Source organism: Bufo gargarizans, chromosome 11 (assembly GCF_014858855.1).
Source record: "Bufo gargarizans isolate SCDJY-AF-19 chromosome 11, ASM1485885v1, whole genome shotgun sequence".
NCBI classification, from domain to species: domain Eukaryota; kingdom Metazoa; phylum Chordata; class Amphibia; order Anura; family Bufonidae; genus Bufo; species Bufo gargarizans.
The window spans coordinates 59,466,418-59,493,374 of record NC_058090.1 but is presented as its reverse complement, the minus strand read 5'-3'; the positions used below and the strand labels follow the sequence as shown (position 1 = coordinate 59,493,374).

The 26,957-nt window shown below is 42.9% G+C and overlaps 1 pseudogene; it reads right to left on the bottom strand.

Annotated features, from left to right (window-relative positions):
• Nucleotides 1-369: 369 nt before the first annotated feature.
• On the bottom strand, nt 370-9,398 carry LOC122921286 (annotated as a pseudogene).
• Nucleotides 9,399-26,957: the final 17,559 nt, after the last annotated feature.

Here is a 26,957-nt window from a genome sequence, read left to right as displayed (position 1 = left end):
TCAGACACATTTGATGTTTCAAAATTTTTTGAATAATGGAACTAATATAACTGAAGAAAACTTTAATATGCAATATTGTATTATTGAGGTTGAAATTTGGATCACAGTATGGATAATTTGATACTTTTTTTTATATAAAGATACTTTTTCAAAAGTATAAATTTATTTTTTGTTAAAATTTGGTTGATACTCTATATATATTTATTATACATTTTGAATGTAGATTTGTATTTTGTAATCTAAAGTTTTGTTCAATAATACATTTGAAAGGTAATAGTGTGTTCACACAAAGGTTAATTAATGTGCGTTAAACAATAATTTTCTATTATAAATTACGGTCTTTTTTTTTCAAAGTAAAGAAAACTTTAATTTAGTGCTCTAAAGTTTTCAGAGCAGCCATTTACAATGAACCAAAATAAGTAAATTTCCTAACGGCAAATTACTACCTTAAATACTGGAGTGCGATAAACAAAATTCTCATTTTTACAAACATACAACATATTGTTTCATGTAAAACTGAATCTGTAAGAATGTCTCATCTGCTTAACCACGTCCGACTAGCCCCAATCTTCGTCCTCCTCCGCTGCCGCCCGCGCTGCAGGTTGTGAAATGCCAGCATTGCTGTAACCGTTGTCCTCCTGGAAGTCACCTCTCTTCCTGCTATCCACTGAAGCAAATTTGCTTGGCTGTGAACTAAATGTTGGCATGCCATGGGCACTGAACGCCATCTCTTCAAGCCAAGCAGGTACTGTCACGAACTATGGATCCGATTGCTCCGGATCCCTGAGCTGTGACCTAGTAGTCTGTGACAGAGTCTGCGCACACACAGAGACCTCACGTGACCGGGGTGTATCTTAAAAGGACAGGATGAGCTGGGCCTGGTATAGCCTTTATGACCTTTTATAGCCGGCATCACAGAGTAGTGGTAATAAAAGTGTCCATCTATATCATAGGTGACCCCGGCTTCAGGAAGATGAGAGTTCACAGTTTTTTTACATATGCCAGAAGCATATAAGATGGCTACCCAGAGGAATTATGTATGCCGGCACAAGGTACCTCCTGGTGAGCATCGGTTAAAACTTTCACTAGTCCACGGACAATTTTTTGCTCGTCATCACCAATCTTATTAAAAAAAGAAATGGCTTTTCCAGTGTTGCCGCAGCGTCCGGTTCGGCCGATCCTGTGAACATATTCGTCAACATCGCCAGGGATGTCAAAATTTATCACATGAAGGACGTTCTCGATATCTAATCCTCTGGCAGCAACAGACGTGGCAACAATCACAGGACACTGTCCAGAGCGGAAGTCGCCCAGAGCATTCTCCCGCTCTCTTTGCTCTCTGTCCCCGTGAATGCTTGTGCAGGGGATTTTTTCTTGACAAAGAAATGTTGCAATTAAATCCGCCATCTTTTTGTTTTTCACAAAAACCATCGTGCACTCATGGCCTATGAGTTGTAAAAGTTCCAGCAGTTTAGCCTGTGACGAACTGCGACCGCCGCGGCCACAATGAGTCACGAAACTGTAACAGATTCTAGGTCTTGGTTATACGCAGAGGGTAAATTCACAATGCACTCAGAGACAGGTTGTACCTTTCCTCAGAGTCAATGTACACTGTCCTTTCTAGAACTCCTGTCTGGCTTTCTATCCCAAGGCCCGGATGCCTAAAGGGTGGCTTAAATCCTTGGTAAAATATATCTTCCTCAGGTATTAGATGCTTGCTTTATTTTCTAATGCATCTGCCCATCAGGGTTACTTATCTTTCCCTGGGATTTCCTTACTTGTCTGTTGAAGGACTGTGGGTTTCTCCCAGGAGGTTCTGTCCTGCTACTGGGGTGTCTTCAGAGCATTCCTTGACTTGACAACAATTTTCTTACATCTTCCATAAAACCCATGTCCAGCATACAATCAGCTTCATACAGAACAAGGTATTTCACTTGGCTCAACCCAATCTTCTCCTTGTTAATAACGTCCAGTAACCTCCCAGGTGTCGCACAAAGGATGTTGCAGCCTTGAAATATCTGGCGCAGTGAATTAGACGTTTGTGTTCCTCCATAGATTACAACTGGACGAACGACAGTTCCGTATGCAAATTTCCAAGCATCTAGGTAAATCTGATTGATCAGCTCTCTGGTAGGAGCAACAATTATGGCTTCTGGTTCCTGAAGATCTTTAAACTGACTCTGTCAATCGGAGACAGCATAAATATTCCGACAGTCTATGCCTTCTTATAATAATACCCCTCAATTATATTTAAAATCAATTTAGTACTTGATTTCTCTCAGTCGACAAATGTTTGTTTAAACCCAAATCTGGTTTATCTTTTATCTATATAAAGATATATATATATTATCAACCATACTGGTCTAGAACTGAATTCAGTTCCTTGGAGATAATACCGTGCTTTCACTAGTATATTTTCAATATCCCTGTATTGGATTATTTTTCAGGATGATGCTGCAGGTACACCCCCATCTTATTCCAAAACAGATACTATACACAAAGTATGGTTAATTGAATATATATATATATATATATAGAGAGAGAGATAGATAGATATTATATTAAATTAATTATCCTATAAAATATAGGTAAGGTTATACTATACCAAAATGTCAGCTACCAAAAATCAGTTTCAATGGTTCTAAGATGGCTGCCTCCAATGACTGAAAAGGTGGTCAGGGCTGGATCTGGTCTTTTGATGATGTTCAGAGAGAGAGAGCTAGAGAGCTCTAGAGATCGATCCCTTCTGTCAGCCCATACCATCTTTTTATCCTATCTTAGAAAGGGCTTGGCCAAGTTTTATCATTAACTAGTGACCTCACTTTATAATCAATATAACCTCCCTCTAGTATTTTACCCTAACACTAGATGGCACTAGTATTCCATACAAAAATCGAATCACTCACTTCTTTCTCTTATCTAATATACTAGCAATAAATGTTATCTAAGGTTTCAGACAAAACCTTGAGAAGATCTTGAATAGACAATGGCTTTTTTACTTCGTCAACCACCTGGTTTATCCTTGTACAATGTTATATTGGCCTTTTCAATAAAATATAATAATAATGAACTGTTATAATTTTTTGATCTAGATAGTTTATTTTATTAGGACAACATTGTATATGTAAGCGATGAATACACATGCTGTACTTGGGGGTTCAATCTGTTTTTTTATACTTTTATAATCGGTCTTCCACATCCCCATCTGTTAAAAATTTTTGTCTGCTGAAATATAATAACTTGACACTCTCTAGTACTGCTTAGTTATGCCAAACTTTGTGTAGTAATTAGAATACTACTTTAACTTACCTACTGCATGCTGATCTTGGCCTGATACTTCAGAATTCTCTGTAGTCATTATACTCCACCGTTAGCATTGACTTCTTATTGTCCTGATTATTGAGAGTTATGTGTAGGCCGTATAATCCACTGTTAATATCTAGCTACTGTGGATTCTGCTGCGGTCTGTTCTGATCATGGCGAGTTAGCATTCAGCCTTTTGAGAATACACATTACCCGCTGCAGCATGTCCTGCTGAGTTAGGATGAGATTATACTCGACCGTTAATATCTACCAGCTGCAGATGCTGTCTGTCATGATCATACAGAGTTATGTCAAGCTAGTTGTTTGTCCTTTGTAGCTATGTGAAGTTCTTATACAACACCATCAGCTGTCCTGATAAAGTTTATTTTTCAATTTACAAATCAACCTACAATGTTAACTTTACCAACGGCTGCTGTCCAGATGAAGCTGACTTGTATGCCTCAGAATATAACATTAGCTATAACTGCTGCTGCTGTCCTGATCAAGTTGATTTGTTATGTATATACCTAATAATAAAACACTATAAATACCTGCTGCTCCTGCTGCTGTACATTTAAAGGTGACTTGTAGCCCTCAGAATACTATAGCTCTACCTGCTGCTGTCTTGATCAAGTTGATTTGTTATGTATATGCCTCATAATACAACACTACCTGCTGCTGCTGTCATGAAAAAACGTATTTATGTGTAGGCCTTATACTACACTATTAAGATGTACTTACTGCTGTTGTCTGTCCGAACCCTGCTGACTTTCAACGTGGACTAAAGGCTCCTTTACTGATAAGTCTGCAGTTAAAATTATACAAAAACATAACCTTATAGAAAAAAAAAAGTATGGAATCAATATAACTTAAGAAAACTTTTTTAATAACAAAAAAATTAGAATAAAATTAAGGGAACTTTTGCAGTTCTTCCTGCAGGCTTGCGAGCTCCTTTAGGTCCTCCCCATATTGGCATTCAAATTCCTGCAGCATTCTTTGGGATTTTTGAATGAGGGCTCTTAATTGCCTGATTTTCCCATGCCTCTTTTGCATTAGAGCAATTTTAGCAGAAATTTTCTTGATTACTGTTATGAAAACACAAGAGATAAATATATCAATTAACAATAAGTCATTTATTGAATTTTGTGTGGTATGTAGTTAAGTGCAGAGAATTTGAGTGTCATTTTTAAAGTATACCATAATAAATGTAGTTCTATATTAGATTTAGTGACATTTTAGTAGTTTTAAAGAAAATTTGTTGTGTTATATAATGTTAGTTTATGTAGATTAAAGAGTTATTGTGCATGTCTGTTTGATATTACTGTGGTTTTTGTTGTCCCATTATTATTGTTAATTTTATGATCTTCATCACCTGCTATATAATTGTAGGGTGCAGTGTTTCATGACTTTCAAAATTGCTCCGTACTATTTTTGTGCCAAATATAAAATATTTGCCCTGGGGACAAAATTGCTCATTAACCGTGGTCTAATAGCCGATCTACTAGTCCAGAGCAGCTAGCCAATTATATAAAATAAGGCCTTTTCAGGTATTTGTCAAACACCTGCTGTCTAGATCTCTCCTATTGGACGTATTTCAAAGACATAAGCATTGCTGCTACGTAGCTGAAGGGGGGGGGGGGGGGGGTAAGTAGGTGTCATGTGGAGGTGACAAATGCTAAAAAAGACTGTACGACAGCACCTGTTGCCTTAGAGGTGAAGCAGGGGACACCAGTGTTTTGTTCCCCTGCAAGCGCTGATATTGGCTGTTACAACTCTACAGCCAATTAAATAAATTCACATATGTGGTGGTGTTCAGGTGAATTATATGCTAAAAGTGGAACTGCACTGGGGTGCATTTAGTCCTGTAACCACTTATTTAATAAAAAAAATGTGTAAATTCATTATTTATTTTTTTTGTCAATTTGAACGGTTTTTTCTAGAAGACAATCGTTGGCTCATTATGTAAAATTGCGGATTGATCTTATTGCTTAGCATATTCATTGAGGGGTGTAGTTTGCCTAATTAAATAACTTTTTTTTGTTTTCAACTCTAGGGTCACATAAGGGCGTCTTCTCTTAACATGCGACATAGCTTCCAATTACCATTAATTTAAATCCTTTAGCCTAAAGCCATATTGTGCTCCTTGCAGTCTGAAGCCTGCTGTGCGACCAAAGTTAAGGGTTTTGTGCACAACTGTTTGTAAATATACATATTGTTTGTAATACGTTTAAGATTTTTTTATGATTTAAACACTACAATGTTTTCAAATAAAATAGTTCGTAATTTATAATTTGTTCAAATTATTTTAATTTTTTTAACATTTTAATAGATTACCGTTGGACAATTAAATCGTTAACAGACTTTATAGGATAAATTTGGATTAAATAGAGGGTGTGTGGTTTCTGAAATGGGGTTATTTATTTGTCGCTGACACTATGTAGGCCTCAAAAAGTGACTGCATAACCAAACTGTTATTGTTAATTATATTTCTGTTAATAAATTATATAAACATGATATAGGCATATGGCGATTGTAAACTTATACATTTATTTAATCTCTATTAATCTATATTGTAGTATCATTTGAAATTTTTATTTTGATTATATCATTTTATTTCTAATATTTTTTTAGATTAGTTACTTCGTTAACAAAGATGCCATTAAAATTTTGACTATGTTTTACCACTGTCATGAAGTACAATGTGTAACGATAAGATAGAACTATGCCCGTGAACAGTAAACTCGTTTTAAAGTTATTAGCACAAACATAGATACCGTTTAACATTTAAGAAAAATGTTTAATTAGCGTTAAAGTAGAAATGGGCATGGGGTACTGAGGGTTAATGTTTCTAAATATGTGATGTATACATAATTACAATGATGTGTGCACATATTTACCCTCCTGGTGCGGGGTGGTAACCAGCGCCTGATCCTCTTCCTCAGGAGCTGGGGTGGTGGTATCCTCCTCAGCAGGAGCTGGGCCAGACGTTTTTGGCCCTTGAGAGGGTCCGGGCTCGTCAGACACCTCCACAACAATCCCCACATCAGGTGGGTTGGTGGCACCTCGAGGACTGTGGGAGGGGCCCGCCTGCTCATCCTCCTCTGTGGAGACCTCCACTACATCCAAATCCGCCGTGGTTAGACGGCGGCGGACCGTTGGCGCTGGAAGCCCTGAAAAATCACACAACATTTGGATTTAGGCTCAATTTAAACGTCCGGAATGTCTTTTTCATATCCACCCACACAAAAAAAAAAAAAAAAAAAAAAGGACACCGGCAATGTGCATGACGCATTTAAGACCGCACGTCAATGTCAATAATATAATATGACTATTCTTGGCCTCAATTGAGGACAATAATACAAGGATTATTAATAAATATCATCAGAAATACAGCAAAAAGTATTTGTTAGAAGGTGTAAATATTATATTTAATGTTCATGTTATAAGATCGGATTGTATTGCGATTGTATGTGGGGTCTGATCAATCGGATATTGGCCAGCTGAGCTGATATGTACCTGTCTAGGGTACTTATTACAACAATGATGAATATCTAATCAGACATCATAAAAGACGAAGTTATATTTAGTGCAAAAAGAACTGAAATGTGGACCCAGAAGTGCGGGTCCGCTTTTCTGGAGACGGGACGCACATCGTGCGGCCCCCTTAGAGATGAATGGGTCCTCAAGTCAGTTCAGAAAAATAAATTATGAAATTGAGCACTTGTGAATCGGGTCTTGGCTGTCATTCACGTAGCGGATGTCACGCACGGCATCTGCTCGTGTGAAACAGCCCTAATACAGATTGATGATTGCTGTTTATCTAGATATACACACACACACACACACATACACTACGTGCAGAATTATTAGGCAAATGAGTATTTTGACCACATCATCCTCTTTATGCATGTTGTCTTACTCCAAGCTGTATAGGCTCGAAAGCCTACTACCAATTAAGCATATTAGGTGATGTGCATCTCTGTAATGAGAAGGGGTGTGGTCTAATGACATCAACACCCTATATCAGGTGTGCATAATTATTAGGCAACTTCCTTTCCTTTGGCAAAATGGGTCAAAAGAAGGACTTGACAGGCTCAGAAAAGTCAAAAATAGTGAGATATCTTGCAGAGGGATGCAGCACTCTTAAAATTGCAAAGCTTCTGAAGCGTGATCATCGAACAATCAAGCGTTTCATTCAAAATAGTCAACAGGGTCGCAAGAAGCGTGCGGAAAAACCAAGGCGCAAAATAACTGCCCATGAACTGAGAAAAGTCAAGCGTGCAGCTGCCAAGATGCCACTTGCCACCAGTTTGGCCATATTTCAGAGCTGCAACATCACTGGAGTGCCCAAAAGCACAAGGTGTGCAATACTCAGAGACATGGCCAAGGTAAGAAAGGCTGAAAGACGACCACCACTGAACAAGACACACAAGCTGAAACGTCAAGACTGGGCCAAGAAATATCTCAAGACTGATTTTTCTAAGGTTTTATGGACTGATGAAATGAGAGTGAGTCTTGATGGGCCAGATGGATGGATTGGTAAAGGGCAGAGAGCTCCAGTCCGACTCAGACGCCAGCAAGGTGGAGGTGGAGTACTGGTTTGGGCTGGTATCATCAAAGATGAGCTTGTGGGGCCTTTTCGGGTTGAGGATGGAGTCAAGCTCAACTCCCAGTCCTACTGCCAGTTTCTGGAATACACCTTCTTCAAGCAGTGGTACAGGAAGAAGTCTGCATCCTTCAAGAAAAACATGATTTTCATGCAGGACAATGCTCCATCACACGCGTCCAAGTACTCCACAGCGTGGCTGGCAAGAAAGGGTATAAAAGAAGAAAATCTAATGACATGGCCTCCTTGTTCACCTGATCTGAACCCCATTGAGAACCTGTGGTCCATCATCAAATGTGAGATTTACAAGGAGGGAAAACAGTCCACCTCTCTGAACAGTGTCTGGGAGGCTGTGGTTGCTGCTGCACGCAATGTTGGTGGTGAACAGATCAAAACACTGACAGAATCCATGGATGGCGGCTTCTGAGTGTCCTTGCAAAGAAAGGTGGCTATATTGGTCACTGATTTGTTTTTGTTTTGTTTTTGAATGTCAGAAATGTATATTTGTGAATGTTGAGATGTTATATTGGTTTCACTGGTAAAAATAAATAATTGAAATGGGTATATATTTGTTTTTTGTTAAGTTGCCTAATAATTATGCACAGTAATAGTCACCTGCACACACAGATATCCCCCTAAAATAGCTAAAACTAAAAGCAAACTAAAAACTACTTCCAAAAATATTCAGCTTTGATATTAATGAGTTTTTGGGGTTCATTGAGAACATGGTTGTTGTTCAATAATAAAATTAATCCTCAAAAATACAACTTGCCTAATAATTCTGCACTCCATGTATATTTATTATTATGTGTGTGTGTGTGTGTGTGCGCAAAGTACAAAATCAGCCGGTTACATCATACATCACTACCGCACTGTGTGGATAAATATATATTTATTATATATATACACACACACACACACAGCGAGATAGAGATATATGAGGTAAAGGGATGATTTGCTATGTTTCACAACAGGTAAAAATAAGTAATAATTTGTAACGGGTGATAAAAAAAAAAAAAAAAGTACCAGGGCAGACTCTCTGACTGTGCTCTTTGACCCAGTCCGGGTGCCTCCTTTTCAGGTCAGACCATTTTTTTACTATTTGCATTTCGTCGTGGGTCCGCCCAAATTTTTTTTGTAAGGCCCTGACGACCCCCACGACAATCGCCCTCTTCTCGGCCTGCTTCCGGGTCCGGTCATAACCCTTCTTCAACATGCGCTGCAGGATAAAGATGCAAACATGTATTACAAAATTTAGGAAATACAAGGATTATTAATAGATATCATCCAAAACACAGCAAAAAGTATTTGTTAGAAGGTGGAAATATTATATTTAATGTTCACGTTATAAGATCGGATTGTATTGCGATTAAATGTGGGTGGGGTATGAGCAATGTGATATTGGCCAGCTGAGCTGATATGTACCTGTCTAGTGAAGCGACGGTACGATATGGGGTGCACCCTGGGTAACGCTAAATGAACCAGCAAATAATGGCAGGAAGAAATTTGTAATTTTTCTCCAGACCAATAAGACATGAGGCCAGATTTATCATTAGCTCAAGTCAGAATAATGGAGTGAAAAAGTCGCAAGAAAATGAGCAAACGCTAAAACTGCGCACAAATTTGCGAGTTTCTCCTGCTCTGCACTATGCTCGCCAGTTTTATGAAAGTGGACGTGTTTTCTTATGTAGATGAATCTCTAGACACATTTACTATTGGAACAATTTAAAAAGTTGCAAAAAAAAATAAAATGCGCTAGTTCACTCCAGTGAGGACCATGCTTATCTTAGGGCTCTTTCACATCTGCGTTATTGTCTTCCGGCATAGAGTTCCGTCGTCGGGGCTCTATGCCGGAAGAATACTGATCAGGATTTTCCTAATGCATTCTGAATGGACAGTCCGTCCTTCAGGATGCATCAGGAGGTCTTCAGTTCCGGAACGGAACGTTTTTTGCCCGGAGAAAATACTGCAGCATGCTGCGCTTTTTGCTCCGGCCAAAAGTCCTGAAGACTTGCCGCAAGGCCGGATCCGGAATTAATGCCCATTGAAAGGCATTGATCCGGATCCGGCCTTAAGCTAAACGTCGTTTTGGCGCATTGCCGGATCCGACGTTTAGCTTTTTCTCAATGGTTACCATAGCTGCCGGGACGCTAAAGTCCTGGCAGCCATGGTAAAGTGTAGCGGGGAGTGGGGGAGCAGTATACTTACCGTCCGTGCGGCTCCCGGGGCGCTCCAGAGTGACGTCAGGGCGACCCAGGCGCATGGATGACGTGATCGCATGGGGCGCTCTGACGTCATTCTGGAGCGCCCGGGGAGCCGTACGGACTGTAAGTATACCGCTCCCCCGCTCCCCGCTACTACTATGGCAACCAGGACTTTAATAGCGTCCGGGCTGCCATAGTAACACTGAAAGCATTTTGAAGACGGATCCGTCTTCAAATGCTTTCAGTACACTTGCGTTTTTCCGGATCCGGCGTGTAATTGCGGCAAGTGGAGTACACGCCGGATCCAGACAACGCAAGTGTGAAAGAGGCCTTATGAGAGTTTTTAATAGAACATGCGACTTTTTCGTAAGGACGTGCAAACTTTGTAAAGCTGCTTACTGACGGATAAACTGCTACCGTAAAAAGGGATGATCATAAATCTGGCACTATGTGTTTGTGTGTGGTATGCAGTGTGTGGCAGGAAAATGTATATGCAATGTGCATGATATTTCTTTGCTGTCCATACATACATACATACATACTTCTTACAAAGTGCTGTGATGTCAAAACAATACTTATTACAATAATGATGATTATCTAATCAGACATGATTAAAAATAAAGTTATATTTAGTGCGCGTATATATGCGCATAACTGCGCATGCGCGAATATGTAAACATACTATTGCTTAATAATTACTATACTATACAGATATGGTGCGAACATGCATTCAAAATGTTATGACATGAAGTGTTGTACTTACGGTTAGCAGCAGTTCATCCTCTTCGTCAAGGAATCTTGTGCCCACCATTTTCTCTTGTGAGGACTCGGAGTTGAAGATTCACTTTTAAAATGGAGTTGACGTACTCGCGATAAACCACGCCTATGATGCGCGCGCAGGTTCGCGCGCACGTGCGCGCGCACAATCTCAACACACTGACTTAGGTGGTGTATGTAGCGAATAAACGAATAGAGAGAATAAGCGAATATATCGAATAGGCAAATTATCTAACAGGCAGCGGTTGGGCGAATATTTGAAAAATGCTATTGATTGACCCTGACGTACTCGCGATAAACCACGCCTATAATGCGCGCGCACGTGCGCGCGAACAATCTCATCACACTTCATATTTTAGGTGGTTATGTAGCGAATAAACGAATATAGCGAATAGGCGAATTATCTAACAGCCAGCTAATAGGCGAATTTTTGAAAAATGCTATTAACCCTAGTTAGTTAAAATATACCATCGGAACTGAGTTTTCACTAACGTACGGAAAACTTAGATCCGATGGTATATTTTGACAACACAGTGAAGTGATGCTTGTCGGGTTAGGCTAGGTCTACACGACGACATTTGTTGCGCGACAAAAAGTTGCGCGACAGATAGGGCACGACATTTGTCGCACGACATTTTGTTGCACTAATGTCGCGCGACAATTGTTATAATGGCAGTCTATGGTGTCGCACTGCAACATGCGACATGCTGCGACTGCGACGCGACAGTCGCTGAAAATCCATTCGCGATGGATTTTTCTGCGACTGTCGCGTCGCAGTCGCAGCATGTCGCATGTTGCAGTGCGACACCATAGACTGCCATTATAAAAATTGTCGCGCGACATTAGTGCAACAAAATGTCGCGCGACAAATGTCGTCGTGTAGACCTAGCCTTAGAGTTAAAATGTATCGCATAATATGTATTATGCGATGCGAAAATTCAAATTATCGCATATGCGAAATAATAACGAATTCGAATATTCGCGAATATTTTACGAATATTCTTTCGAATATTCGCGAAATTTCGCGAATTCGAATATGGGACATGCCGCTCAACACTATTATTGAACAACAACCATGTTCTCAATGAACCCAAAAAACTAATTAATATCAAAGCTGAATATTTTTGGAAGTAGTTCTTAGTTTGTTTTTAGTTTTAGCTATTTTAGGGGGATATCTGTGTGTGCAGGTGACTATTACTGTGCATAATTATTAGGCAACTTAACAAAAAACAAATATATACCCATTTCAATTATTTATTTTTACCAGTGAAACCAATATAACATCTCAACATTCACAAATATACATTTCTGACATTCAAAAACAAAACAAAAACAAATCAGTGACCAATATAGCCACCTTTCTTTGCAAGGACACTCAAAAGCCTGCCATCCATGGATTCTGTCAGTGTTTTGATCTGTTCACCATCAACATTGCGTGCAGCAGCAACCACAGCCTCCCAGACACTGTTCAGAGAGGTGTACTGTTTTCCCTCCTTGTAAATCTCACATTTGATGATGGACCACAGGTTCTCAATGGGGTTCAGATCAGGTGAACAAGGAGGCCATGTCATTAGATTTTCTTCTTTTATACCCTTTCTTGCCAGCCACGCTGTGGAGTACTTGAACGCGTGTGATGGAGCATTGTCCTGCATGAAAATCATGTTTTTCTTGAAGGATGCAGACTTCTTCCTGTACCACTGCTTGAAGAAGGTGTCTTCCAGAAACTGGCAGTAGGACTGGGAGTTGAGCTTGACTCCATCCTCAACCCGAAAAGGCCCCACAAGCTCATCTTTGATGATACCAGCCCAAACCAGTACTCCACCTCCACCTTGCTGGCGTCTGAGTCGGACTGGAGCTCTCTGCCCTTTACCAATCCAGCCACGGGCCCATCCATCTGGCCCATCAAGACTCACTCTCATTTCATCAGTCCATAAAACCTTAGAAAAATCAGTCTTGAGATATTTCTTGGCCCAGTCTTGACGTTTCAGCTTGTGTGTCTTGTTCAGTGGTGGTCGTCTTTCAGCCTTTCTTACCTTGGCCATGTCTCTGAGTATTGCACACCTTGTGCTTTTGGGCACTCCAGTGATGTTGCAGCTCTGAAATATGGCCAAACTGGTGGTAAGCGGCATCTTGGCAGCTGCACGCTTGACTTTTCTCAGTTCATGGGCAGTTATTTTGCGCCTTGGTTTTTCCACACGCTTCTTGCGACCCTGTTGACTATTTTGAATGAAACGCTTGATTGTTCGATGATCACGCTTCAGAAGCTTTGCAATTTTAAGGGTGCTGCATCCCTCTGCAAGATATCTCACTATTTTTGACTTTTCTGAGCCTGTCAAGTCCTTCTTTTGACCCATTTTGCCAAAGGAAAGGAAGTTGCCTAATAATTATGCACACCTGATATAGGGTGTTGATGTCATTAGACCACACCCCTTCTCATTACAGAGATGCACATCACCTAATATTCTTAATTGGTAGTAGGCTTTCGAGCCTATACAGCTTGGAGTAAGACAACATGCATAAAGAGGATGATGTGGTCAAAATACTCATTTGCCTAATAATTCTGCACTCACTGTAGTGTGATATTTATTCGTAAAAACGAATAATCATCTCTTTTTATTTCATCTGAACCCATTAGTAAATGTAACTTTCCTATTGGGTTGGCTTGATAGAATTCGCGAATATGTAGAATATAGCACTATATTCATAATATAGAATTCATTATCCCTCCCTTCTCCTAGCTTAAATAGCCAAAGAGAAGGCTTTGTCCCAGATTAGCAACATCCCTAGCAACCAATCGGAAACTAGCCTACCCCTTCACTATACTAATGTCACCGCCAGTTCTGCAAGAAGCTCTGGCAGATGTTCTTCTATACCTCTTGTATGATGTTCTTTATTTTGGTTTCACTTTCTCATCTCCTTTCCTTCTGCCAGGTGTCACTTATTTAGACATAATCGTCTTCCTTTATATTCCCTCCCATACTGCCTCACTTTGTGGTTTATACTACTTCCTGGATGAAGTGTTCACTGCTGGAGGCTGCGTCTGCTGTTTGCTCAGATAAGTCCTTTTACTTTATTGTGTTTGCTTGCTGGCTTGATTCTATGTGACCCTGACTTCCTCCGTATTAAATGCAGGGAGCCCGTGGTCGTGTCCCCTCACTATCATAGGGTTTTCAGGTGTCACACAGGCTTAGGTACGTGGGCATGCAATCGTCTACCATCGAGACCCTTGTATGTGCATAGCAGTCAGGGAGAGCTCTTAGGGTTTTATAGGGCTCACCTACAGTCCTGATCAAAAGTTTAAGACCACTTGAAAAATGGCAAAAAAAATCATATTTAGCATGGCTGGATCTTAACAAGGTTCCAAGTAGAGCTTCAACATGCAACAAGAAGAAATGAAAGTGAGACAAAACATTTTTTGAGCATTCAATTTAATGAAAACAGCGAATTAACTGAAACAGGCTGTTTTTCAGCTGATCAAAAGTTTAGGACCACATGCCTTTAAAAGGCCAAATCTGTGCAAAGATGTGGATTTATTGTCATTTTCTGTCAGGTAGTCACACGTTTTGATGGCAAAGGCAAAAAAACTCTCCCTTTTTAAACGTGGTCGGGTTGTTGAACTACATAAGCAGGGTCTCTCACAGCATGCCATCGCTGCCGAGGTGGGACGCAGTAAGACAGTCATTTGGAATTTTTTTAATTCTTAAATGATCCTGAGGGTTATGGAAGTCAAGTGGAAGACCCCAAAAAATGTCATCAGCACTGAGCCGGAGGATCCAATTGACTGTCCGTCAAGACACTGGACGATCCTCGACCCAAATTAAGGCCCTTACTGGTGCTGACTGCAGCCCCATAACCATCAGACGGCATCTGAGACTGAAGGGCTTCCAAAACAAATAACGTCTTCAAAGACCTCGTCTCCTTGAACTCCACAGAACTGCTCATTTGGACTTTGCAAGAGAGCACCAAACATGGGACATTCAAAGGTGGAAGAAAGTTTTATTCTCTGATGAGAAAAAATTTAACCTTGATGGTCCTGATGGTTTCCAACGTTACTGGCATGACAAACTGATCCCACCTGAGATGTTTTCTACGCGCCACAGTGGAGGGGGCGCCATAATGGTCTGGGGTGCTTTTTCCTTCAGTGGAACAATGGAGCTTCAGGAAGCGCAGTGGCGTCAAACGGCCGCTGGCTATGTCCAGATGTTGCAGAGAGCATTCCTCATGACTGAGGGCCCTCGTCTGTGTGGTAACGACTGGGTTTTTCAACAGGAGAACGCTACAGTACACAATGCCCACAGGACAAGGGACTTCTTCCAGGAGAATAACATCACTCTTTTGGCCCATCCTGCGTGTTCCCCTGATCTAAATCCAATTGAGAACCTTTGGGGATAGATGACAAGGGAAGTTTACAAAAATGGACAACAGTTCCAGACAGTAGATGGCCTTCGTGCGGCCGTCTTCACCACTTGGAGAAATGTTCCCACTCACCCCATGGAAACACTTGTATTAAGCATGCCGAAACTAATTTTTTAAGTGATAAACAATAACGGCGGAGATACTCATTACTGAGTTCATGTTTGGAAGTTGGATTTCTGTTTTCGGGGGGTTTAGTTTTTTTGGAGGTGTGGTCCTAAACTTTTGATCATCTGAAAAACTGTCTGTTTCAGTTTATTCATTGTTTTTATTAAATTGAATGCTCAAAAAATGTTTTGTCTCACTCCCATTTCTTCTTGTTGCATGTTGAAGCTCTACTTGGAACCTTGTTAAGATCCAGCCATGCCAAATATGATTTTTTGCCATTTTTCCAGTGGTCTTAATCTTTTGATCAGGACTGTATAAGCTCCTTAGTTTGGGATCAAGCCAGTCGCTCGTTTATTTATAGGTTCCAGCTATCTGCAAACTCATCCATGACAACTAATGAAGAGACTCCTCTGCAGCCATTTTGTGGAGTTTGATGTGAGAGAGAGAGAGGAGTTGTACTGTGATTGTGTTCTTGCTTTGTCTAAAATAATCTGAATTCAAATCTAAATAATCTTGCTAGTTAGTGTTAGGTAGTAGGGAATAGTGTCGTTGAATAGATGATCGGGTCTAGTGCAGGGTGTAGCTTATAGAGATATTTAAGTTAGCTGAAATATATAATACATATAGTTAGTGTTTGGGTATAGTGTAGCAGATAGGGTGCAGGGTTTAGTGTAGGTCATAGAGTTAGGTAGCTGTGATATATAATACAGATAGTGCTTGACATTGTAGGTTAGGGATTTACGCTAGAGGAATAGTGTACCAAGGAATCATAACAGTTAGTTCTTTACTCACAGTTTTGATGCTCCCTGGGTTGGGCTGCAGTGAAGGGGAGAACAGCACCAAATTCTCCGGGGCACACTCTTCTACAGGGGACACCGGCCAGGTGGTGATCGAGGTGCCCTTGATGGTGATTGGATTTTCTAGGTGCTTGTGCTGCTGGGCCCCTGAATTAGGTAATGTTGTGACGCCAGCACCTTGGTGGTGCAAAATGATGAGAGTGGTTGTAGTATGGAGATGGAAGAAGGAGACAGTTCAAATGCAACTAAGAACTTTGCTGTAAACAGGGTCTTGACAGCCATTTACATCCAGATATCCAGATATAAACCGTCTCTTATGAATCTGGAGGTTGGATGTGGTAAACCCAGGTAACAGGCTGTATATGTTGCTATATCTCAGGCTATAGTAGGAGATCGTGTACTCACTGGTAGTTAGCTGTTTGTCTTGTTCTAATCTCAGTAAAGGTTGTTTCATGTCCTTATCTTCTACACACAAGTGATGCAACAGATGGCCTGTCTGTCCTTGAAGTAACGGTGAGGCTGCCCGAAGCTAATAAATCCTTCACCTTAATACAAAGGCCCCTAAAGCCTAGAATAATGGCTATTGTCCTTCCTTTGTCTTTCCACATAGAAAATTGTAAAATCCACTTGGCACTCCGGAAGAGTAGACGGTAGAATAAAGGTTGACACTGAGACAAACAAATTGGCTCCTCTGGGTCATGGAGCCCAAGAGAGAGCTGAGAGGCGGGGGTCCTCTCCTTGCCCCTCACTCCATCTCCTCCAACTTCAACTCCCACACTCTAAACTACCTAACTAGGCCTGAACTGTGGTATATATACTGTGGTGCTATCCCCATCTAGTAGTGGAATATGTGTAGTGCACCTAACAGCCTGTTAACATGATCTTTATACAAAAGTGCAATACAATATGATACAACATATAATATAACAAGATTTGCAGTGCCCACGTACAGGAGTGGGATGCTGCATATATATTAGTTAGGGAAAACTTTAGCTGATATTTTTCAGGGCAGGGTATACTTTATAGGGATATTGGATAGTGTAGGGTATAGCTGTCTGTTTTATCCGTCTGTAAAAAAAAAAGTCTCTTTGTGTTAGTGTTTTAGTGTCCGTCCAGTTCGTGTATTAACTGTGATTATTTTTTTTGTTTTTTTTTTTAGTAAAAAAAAGTCTATTAGTCTCATTGTTTTAGTATTTAGTAGGTGTCTGCGTATTTTGCGTAAAAAAACTAAACTGTCTTAAAGTCTTAGTTTTTCAGCGTTTTGTGTAGTGTTTTCGTCTTCTGTTAGTGAAAAAAACAAAAAAAGTCTTAGTATCTGTGTTCTAGTATTTAGTTAGTGTCTGAGTTTTTTTTTTTTTTTTTTATATTTTATTTAATCTTTCCCCATCGTCCCCACGCCAATAAAGTTTGGTCAAATTCACTTTTTATTTTTTTTTATTTTTTTGGGAGGGGGGTTCCGGTGCTGGACCGTTGCCAGCACAGGGCCGCTCTTCTAGCCATGGACTAGCAGGCGCAGGTGTCAGGGGCGTCCGCCTGATCCGTGAGTTCTTCGGGTGTGGCAGCCTCCCCATTAGTTCCCAAGACGCTGAGGCAGTGGTGGCTCTCGTGGAACATTCCAGTGCCACGGAATCCTCTGCCCCGGTTCTCAGCAGCAGCAGCACCTGCAGCACTCTGCCTCCTGCAGGACCAACTCCCAGCCCCCAAGAATCTACCCTGCTCCTGTTTGACGACAGCGACATGGAGAGGGACAGTCTTGGGGAGGCAAAGCAGGGCGCTGATTTGCAATTTAGTCCTCCTGATGGGCAGGACCTTTTTGGAAGGGATGGAGGAGGAGGGGGTAATGCCTGTCAGTACCCCAGTGACATCCCTTCCAACTGGTGCGGGTGGTGTCAGCACCCCCTGCACCTAGTCAGACCCAGGCATCAGAGAGGGGACAGCGGAGCCCGGTCAGGGGCTCCACGTCTGCTGTTCCCCTCAGTCCACCACTGGTTGGCCCTGGGTCTGACATTATAGGGGATGAAGAGGATGGTGACCCAGAATGGGTGCCCCCTCTTTTGTCAGGTGACAGTAGCACCGATAAAGGTAGGCACCCGAGGCAAATGGTGCGCCAGGTCACCAGGGAGCTCAGTGTCAGGGGCTCCACTGGTAATGGCAGCAGGAGTAGGCAGCAGCAGCCAGCTCCACCTGTGCGCTCTGAGCCCGAACAAACGCAAGTCAGCACCAACCCATCTGGCAGGAGGTTGGTGTGGAAGTCGCCTGTTTGGGCTTACTTCACCCTGGCAGCAGACACAGTCACAATTGGCATCTGTCAGCTGAGAGAGGGAAGTTTGTGGCTCGGCTGGGTACCACTGCTCTTACCCAGCACATGCAAGTCAACCACTGGCGGGAGTGGGAACAGATGCAGGGTGGTCATAGCAGCACCACCAGCAGTGTGCAAGGGACATCAACTCCTGCCACTGTACTGCAGCCACCCCAACCCCTTCCACCAATTCATTCCCACTCCCCCCTCCCTCTCCTAGAGGTACTGGTACCAGCAGCCAAACCTCTGCCTCCACAGCACCCTCCTCTATCACCTCCTCCTATGCCATCCGGTGCCAGCCATCGGTTGCCGATGCATTTGAACGCACCGTGCCCTACACCCCGGGGACCAACGCGTGTGTTCACTCAATGGGCTCCTGGCAAGGGTTATTGCCCAACATCTGCTGCCCTTAAATCTTGTGGACAGCAATCCATTCAGGCAGATGTTGGAGCAGGCCCAACCCAGATGGCGTTTCCCCAGCCACCATTTCTTTGCCAGGACCGGCATCCCTGTCCTACACCAGCACATTGTGCAGAATGTATCCCTGTCGCTGAAATACGCTGTCAGCGACAGGGTAGATCTGACAATGGATGCTTGGACCAGCAGACATGGGCAGGGACGATCAGTTTTACAGCCAATTGGGTGTCCCTCCGAGGTGCCAGGGAGGGATCAGCGACATCTGACTTTGTGGTGCCGCGATAGGGTGCCCAGGGAAAAAATGCTGCTCTGCCACATGCCACTGTCTCCACGACTGCTGAGCCCCTCCAGCAAATGTCCCCGTAGCTACGCAAGTGTGGGGCACGTCCGCTGCCAGGCCGTGCTCCAGCTTGTGAGCTTAGGGCAATGGAGACACACTGGACCTAATGTTTTGGCCGCACTACAGGCTCAGGTCCAGAAGTGGCTGACACCCCGCAGGCTAGAGGCAGGTATGGTTGTCTGTGACAACGGCAGAAACCTACTCGCCGCCCCTCCATACTGGCAGTCTTACCCAGTGCCCTGCATGGCACATGTCCTCAACCTTGTGGTACAGAAGTTCCTCCGCACATACCCAAGGTTGAGTGACATTGTGCAAAGGGTACGGAGGATTGCCAGCCACTTCCGACGCTCCCCAACCGCCGCCGCATCCCTGTCCAAACTGCAGTGTTACAATAGCCTGCCCACTCACAGGCTGATTGTGGACAGTGTGACGCTGTGAAACTCCACCCTCCACATGCTGGAGAGGTTGTGGGAGTAGCGATGGGCGGTTAAGGAATACTTGCTAGATCTAGGCACTCAAGAGCCATCACACCCACTCCCCTACATCACTAATGCGGAGTGGGGGCAGATACAGCAGGTCTACCATGTGTTGGCCCCATTTTATTAGGCGACCAAGATGATCAGCGAGGAGCATGTCAGCTCCCCATAGTGTTTCTGCTGGACAGGACACTAGATCGCCTGCTTGAGGCTGGGGAGAGTGCCTTGGTGGAGCAAGAAGAGGCAACAATGCTCCACCAGGACCAGGCCCAGGACGAGGAGAAAGAATTTGTCGACGTCCAGGAGTCTGGGCCTTTTGCAGCCCTCTAGCCCTTTCCATGACTTTTTTAGAGCCATTTTAGTGCTCCAAAGTTCGGGTCCCCATTGACTTCAATGGGGTTCGGTGTCAAGATCGGGTCCCGAACTCAAACTTTTTTGCGAAGTTCGTCCGAACCCGGTGAACCTGAACATCCAGGTGTCCACTCAACTCTACTGTCTGGTTGTCCATATACAGAAAAATTAGTCATTGCAGGTTAGAACTTGCCAGCAAGCTGTATGAACTATGAAACAACACAACTCAGAGTTGCCAGTCTCTCACTCTATGGTATGCTTTCCCTCATAAAATCCTAGAATATACTGACTTATATCTCCCTATAGTGTCCCTAGTTCAGCTAGATTACTGGCTTGTGTCTGTAATAGCTTTTTGTCAGACATAGCCAAGACATATGCTTTCAGCCAAAGGGTTGAAAACAGAATGGCATTCTATGATGTTCTCAGCAAGAGGACCTGCCTGAATCCTGCCCCTGATTGGCTGATCAGGCTGTCTGAGCCAGTCAAGGCAAGCCATCCCCTACCCTCACCCCTCAAAATGCCATGTGATCCTCCATCTTCATGTTTCTTGTCATTTCCGCTGCCAATTTTCACAGTAAAATGACTCAGCTGCAATTTTTGCTCTGTTAGTCCAAAATTTATTGCCAAAACTGCAGATTTGTTTAGCAGAAGAATTTTTGTGACATTTATAACAAATCCAATTAGTTTAGAATCTCAATAGCAGTCCTTGCAAGACAGCAAAGTGTCCAAATATGCAAACAGCTGTAAACGAATTTACCCTGCTAATGAATCTGGTACCCCTTGGTGCAGAGTCATCTGTGTAATTTTGAAATTTTAACAGACTTGTTCTATGGAGGTCATGTTAGGTGATCTTTCATTGACCCTACCTTCTGTTTCATCCTTCATAGCAGATATCCCCATCATCAGCTGATTGGAATGACAAGAAATAGCCTAGCAGGTTTCCTGACTGCTCACAGTTCTATCATATCCTAATTCCTTCACAGGATTGATGTAGGGCTAAACTTTATATAGTGCACAAGGCAGTCTAAAGCCTCAAGCTTTACTTTGATGAATCCAACTTCAAGTAGTCATTTTTATAACGTTTCAATATAGTGTAAAAGTCAGTTCAGTGGATGAGTGGAAGGGATCTTTACGAGTACTTAGGCTAGGGGTACACAGTGACATTAAGTCACGTGACAAAAAGGGATAAACTACACTTTTTGTAATGACAGTCAATGGTGTCGCACTGCAATTGTGACATGACAGTCGCACAAAAATTCAACTTGGATGGATTTTTTTGCAACTATCGTGTCACAATTGCAGTAAGCACATGTCACCATGTAGCCCTAGCCTTAAGATAAGGGGACCCCCTATGACAGGTGGCTTCACAATTCATAATCCCAATTTGAAATTAAATACAAAAAACATTGCATGAGAGAGCTATCTGATCTGCACTCATCTGAATTTTTGTGACATTTCATTACAATATTATATAGGTCTTTTAAAACCAAAAACCTATGTTTATGAAGTGGTTCTAGTACTAGACTGGAATCTGTCATTAATCAGATAAAAAAACAGTGGGCATGTCCAGGGGAACTGGACACAAGAGAGAGCACAAATTACAGTTGTGGCCAAAAGTTTTGAGAATGACACAAATATTAGTTTTCACAAAGTTTGCTGCTAAACTGCTTTTAGATCTTTGTTTCAGTTGTTTCTGTGATGTAGTGAAATATAATTACACACACTTCATACGTTTCAAAGGCTTTTATCGACAATTACATGACAGTTATGCAAAGAGTCAGTATTTGCAGTGTTGGCCCTTCTTTTTCAGGACCTCTGCAATTCGACTGGGCATGCTCTCAATCAACTTCTGGGCCAATTCCTGACTGATAGCAACCCATTTTTGTATAATCACTTCTTGGAGTTTGCCAGAATTAGTGGGTTTTTGTTTGTCCACCCGCCTCTTGAGGATTGACCACAAGTTCTCAATGGGATTAAGATCTGGGGGGTTTCCAGGCTGTGGACCCAAAATGTCAACGTTTTGGTCCCCGAGCCATTTAGTTATCACTTTTGCCTTATGGTATAGTGCTCCATCGTGCTGAAAAATGCATTGTTCTTCACTAAACTGTTGTTGGATTGTTGGAAGAAGTTGCTGTTGGAGGGTGTTTTGGTACCATTCTTTATTAATAGCTGTGTTTTTGGGCAAAATTGTGAGTGAGCCCACTACCTTGGATGAGAAGCAACCCCACACATGAATGGTCTCAGGATGCTTTACTGTTGGCATGACAAAGAACAGATGGTAGCGCTCACCTTTTCTTCTCAGGACAAGCCTTTTTCCTTAAGCCCCAAACAATCGGAAAGAGGCTTCATCAGAGAATATGACTTTGCCCCAGTCCTCAGCAGTCCATTGTCACGGAAGGTGTACAGCAAACTAGAAGACACAAAATAAAGATCCGACTGACTGGATCCAAAACTAAGGAACAAAAGGGAGAGCCCTGCAACAGACCTGGCTCTCTCCCTAACTGCTCAGCCTATGCAAAAATCTCAATTGTAGATGATCGCATATCCTCGTACCTCGACTGTATAACACCTGAACACCCTATAATAGTGAGGGGACACGACCACCGGCTCCCTACACTTGATACGGAGGGAGTCAGGGTCACCTGGGATCCAGCAAACAGGAAAAAACTAATTAATGAACAAAACTTATCTGTAGAAGACTCAGTAGTAGCATCCAGCATGCACACACTTCAGGAAGTTGTATAAACCGCAAAGTGATGCAGTATGGGAAGGGATTTAAAGGGATGCAATCAGTGCAACTACATGACAGCTGAGAGAGGCTAACGAGATGAGAAAATGAAAGCAAAACAAAAGGAACCTCAAGGAGGAGGTTCTGAAGAACGTCTGTCAGAGCTTCTCAGATGTCTGATGGTGACATCCATTCACCATATTTTCTGCAGAAGATCAATCTGAGAGAAGTGGCTTCTTTGCTGCCGTTCTTGACACCAGGCCATCTTCCAAAAGTCTTCGCCTCACTGTGCATGCAGATGCGCTCACACCTGCCTGCTGCCATTCCTGAGCAAGCTCTGCACTGGTGGCACTCTGATACCGCAGCTGAATCCTCTTTAGGAGACGGTCCTGGCGCTTGCTGGACTTTCTTGGACGCCCTAAAGCCTTCTTAACAAGAATTGAACCTCTTTCCTTGAAGTTCTTGATGATCCTATAAATTGTTGATAGAGGTGCAATCTTAGTAGCCACAATATCCTTGCCTGTGAAGCCATTTTTATGCAACACAATGATGGCTGCACGCGTTTCTTTGCAGGTCACCATGGTTAACAATAGAAGAACAATGATTTCTAGCATCACCCTCCTTTTAACATGTCAAGTCTGCCATTTTAACCCAATCAGCCTGACATAATGATCTCCAGCCTTGTGCTCGTCAACATTCTCACCTGAGTTAACAAGACGATTACTGAAATGATCTCAGCAGGTCCTTTAATGACAGCAATGAAATGCAGTGTAAAGTTTTTTGGGGGATTAAGTTAATTTTCATGGCAAAGAAGGACTATGCAATTCATCTGATCACTCTTCATAACATTCTGGAGTATATGCAAATTTCTATTATAAAAACTTAAGCAGCAACTTTTCCAATTTCCAATATTTATGTAATTCTCAAAACTTTTGGCCACGACTGTAGGGTAGTATGTTCTCTATTCAGTGAGAATCAGACAGATTGTGAAGGCTTACCTTATAGGGTGTGCTATTAATAGGCACAACCCTATTGTAGGCATGTAGAGGATTCGTTATCCAGAGGCCAGATTTGCTGCCATAGGAATAAATCCTTGATGAAGAGAGTGCCCAATTGCAGCGTCCCACTCAGGACACGTGGGAACAGCAAAATTACTTTGAAACGGCATTATCCTACTGCATGTCATTTTGTATTGCAACACCTGTTGTATGCCTGTTCATAGGCTGGTCTGGTGTAATTTATACATTCCACCACTAGATGGAGATAGTACTTAAGTCATATAAATACTTAGGGCAGGCCTAGTGGAATGGTTCTAGAGTCATTAGGAGGTTAGTAAAGAGCCAGTTGTAAAACTGAGGCTACACACCACGGAATAGTGGGTGAAGCCAGATACAGAAATGAGGTAGAGCCAAGGTATGAGGCGCAGGAGAGCGTTTTCCTCCTGTGACCTTCTTAGGTCCTAGATCCAGCGTTTTCGTCCCTGGAAGAAGATAACCAAGCTAAAGAGAGACATCAGTGATAACAGCCACTACTAAAGGCTTAATGGGCACCTTTGCACATGGTGGAGGAAAATCTAGCTACAGGCAGCCTCACCATACATTGAAGAATACAGACTAGCTACCTGTTCAAGGGCTTGGAAGATACAGAAACAAAAGGACTAAGCATACCAAATAAGCATTACAGGCAACCTCACCAAATTACTCTGGTTTACTAGGGACCTGAAGCAAAGTCACCTACCAGAAATACTTATACAGAACCACAAGCTAAGTCTAAACCCAGCCAAACCTATTAACAGAATTCCTCTAAATCGCAAAAGACTGTATTCTGTCTGGATGTATATGCCGCAACTGGAACCAACATCAGTAAAAGTTGTGAGTTGTATCCTACCACTGTCCACTTCATTATTCAACTTCACTACAATTGGTTGTACCACCATTAACGGTACTGGCGTCACAACAAATAACACCAAGGGACCCAGCTACCACAGGCACCTTAAACACCATTGCCATCAAGGGCACCTCGACTTCCATCTAGGCTGGTACTTCCCTACCACAGAGTGTGCCCCAGAGGATTTTGTGCTGTCTTCCTCAACACTGTGCTGCCAGCCCAGGGAGGCTTTCTGCTAGCCGTGAGTAAACTGATGAACTGTTATTGTTTGGCCCCTCATCGGCCCACCGTGCACCTCACGTGCTGCCCCTGCGGTTCTGGCTGGCTGCATGCATATCCCCTCAAGGAAACAAAATGGAAAAACAATAAATCCTATTTTAGGTGCAAGGAATCCGATGCCAATGGAACTTGGAATTAATAGATCTTCTTTATTGCAGGTATAATTGATGTAACAGGTAAATGACAACATGTTTCGGGGTGCTAGAGCCCCCTTCATTAGGTATATTCATCAGATTGAGGACAGAACAAATAAATTGTGAATTCTAATCATTATAATTAAGGAGAACAACTTAAAACATGTTTTCATTCCTAGGTAACCCATAATAAGGACTGGTAAAGCATAAAAAAAATATTTTCAGGTGCTGTAACATGGCACAGATACAGTATGTTTACTGCAAAGCATCTTTGAAGCTTGGTTGAGAAACACTAATACAGAGTTGGGAGACACTGGTACAGAGGTACAGTACTGTGCACCAAATCACATGGTATGTTCATGGTATGTTCACATTGGTTACTGCTATAGTTGTGACACTGTCATAGAGTAAGTCTCTTTTACAGTACGTACTGTAAGAACAAGGAGCCGTCTTTGACGGAAGATACGTGTCACCGAGGTTCCTGGCCTCGGTGAGGTAAGAACCATTTTTTTTCCTTAAGTGTCAGGTCTGTAGTGCAATCTGACACTTCAACTGTTAGAATGGCTGTAAAGCCAATCCGGGCCGGTTCTTATTGGGAGCAGCCAAAGAGCAGGGTGGGTGGCTGTTCCCCACGGTTCCAGGCCGGGTTTTGGCTGGAATATAAAAAACCCAGCCAGCATGTTCAGGTGGTGGATTATCCTCCATGACAGAGGAGCTGAGGAGTCTGTGGTTTTGGAGTCATCTGTTTGTGTGAGCCATAGGCTGGGGAAACAGGCCACTAAAGACTGCTGCAGACTCTGGGTGAAAATCATCTGCTGACCAGGTGACGTCTTTTTGCACTGTGAACTTTGTGTGGTGTGAACAGGCACCAAAACTGAACACTTTCTTTCGGCTTGTTTTCTTGCTATGTGTGAATAAACACTGAACTTTGATTTAAACCTTGTTTTTGCCTCTGTACTGCGTCCGCTTACCCTGCCTACCAAAGCGAATCCCCACATTTGGTGTCAGATGCGGGCAAACGCAGTGAGGCAGGCCTGAAGGCCGAAAAGTTTTTGTTTATCCGGGCACAAGTGCATGTCCTACATTAAGCCGGCAAGGTTACGACCCGTATCCCCTGACAAAATGGAGGCGGTCGTGAAGGCCCTCGTGGAGGCTAACTTGCAGCAGCGGGAGGCTAACAAGCAGCAACAAGAAACAAACCAGCTGCTATTGCAACATGTGATGGCGTTGCAGGCGTCAGGAGCGTCCCAGAATGTCCACGATGCCCGGAAAGCTGTCCGGCGGAGATTCCGAAGATGACCCCCTCGGATGACGTCGAGACCTATCTGGCGGTCTTCGAAAAAGTGGCCGTGAGGGAAAAGTTACCCCGAGACCAGTGGGCTGAGGTCGTTGCTCCGTTCCTGGCGTCCGGTCCCCAGCAAGTATTGTTTGATCTCCCCGATGATCAGGCGGCCGACTACCCGACAGTAAAAGGTGAGATCCTGGTGAGACTCGGGGTGAATGTATTGGTCCGGGCCCAGAGGGTGCATCAGTGGGAATTTAACCCGGCTGAACCCGCTAGACCACAATATTATGATCTGCTGCACCGTTTGCAAAAATGGCTGCAGCCGGACATGTTGACTCCCACTGCTATGTTGGATCGGCTGTTGGCGGATGTGTTTTGGAGGGCTTTGCCGTACCCTCTCCAGCACTGGATCGGCCAGGTGTCTCCGAATAATGCCCTGGAGATGGTCAACCTGGTGGAGCGCTATGAGGCCACCAGAAATCTACAGGGGGGTTCTTTTGGGAAGGGGCCAGTCAAACCCCGGAAAACTCCACCCCAGACCCGGCGGCCGGTG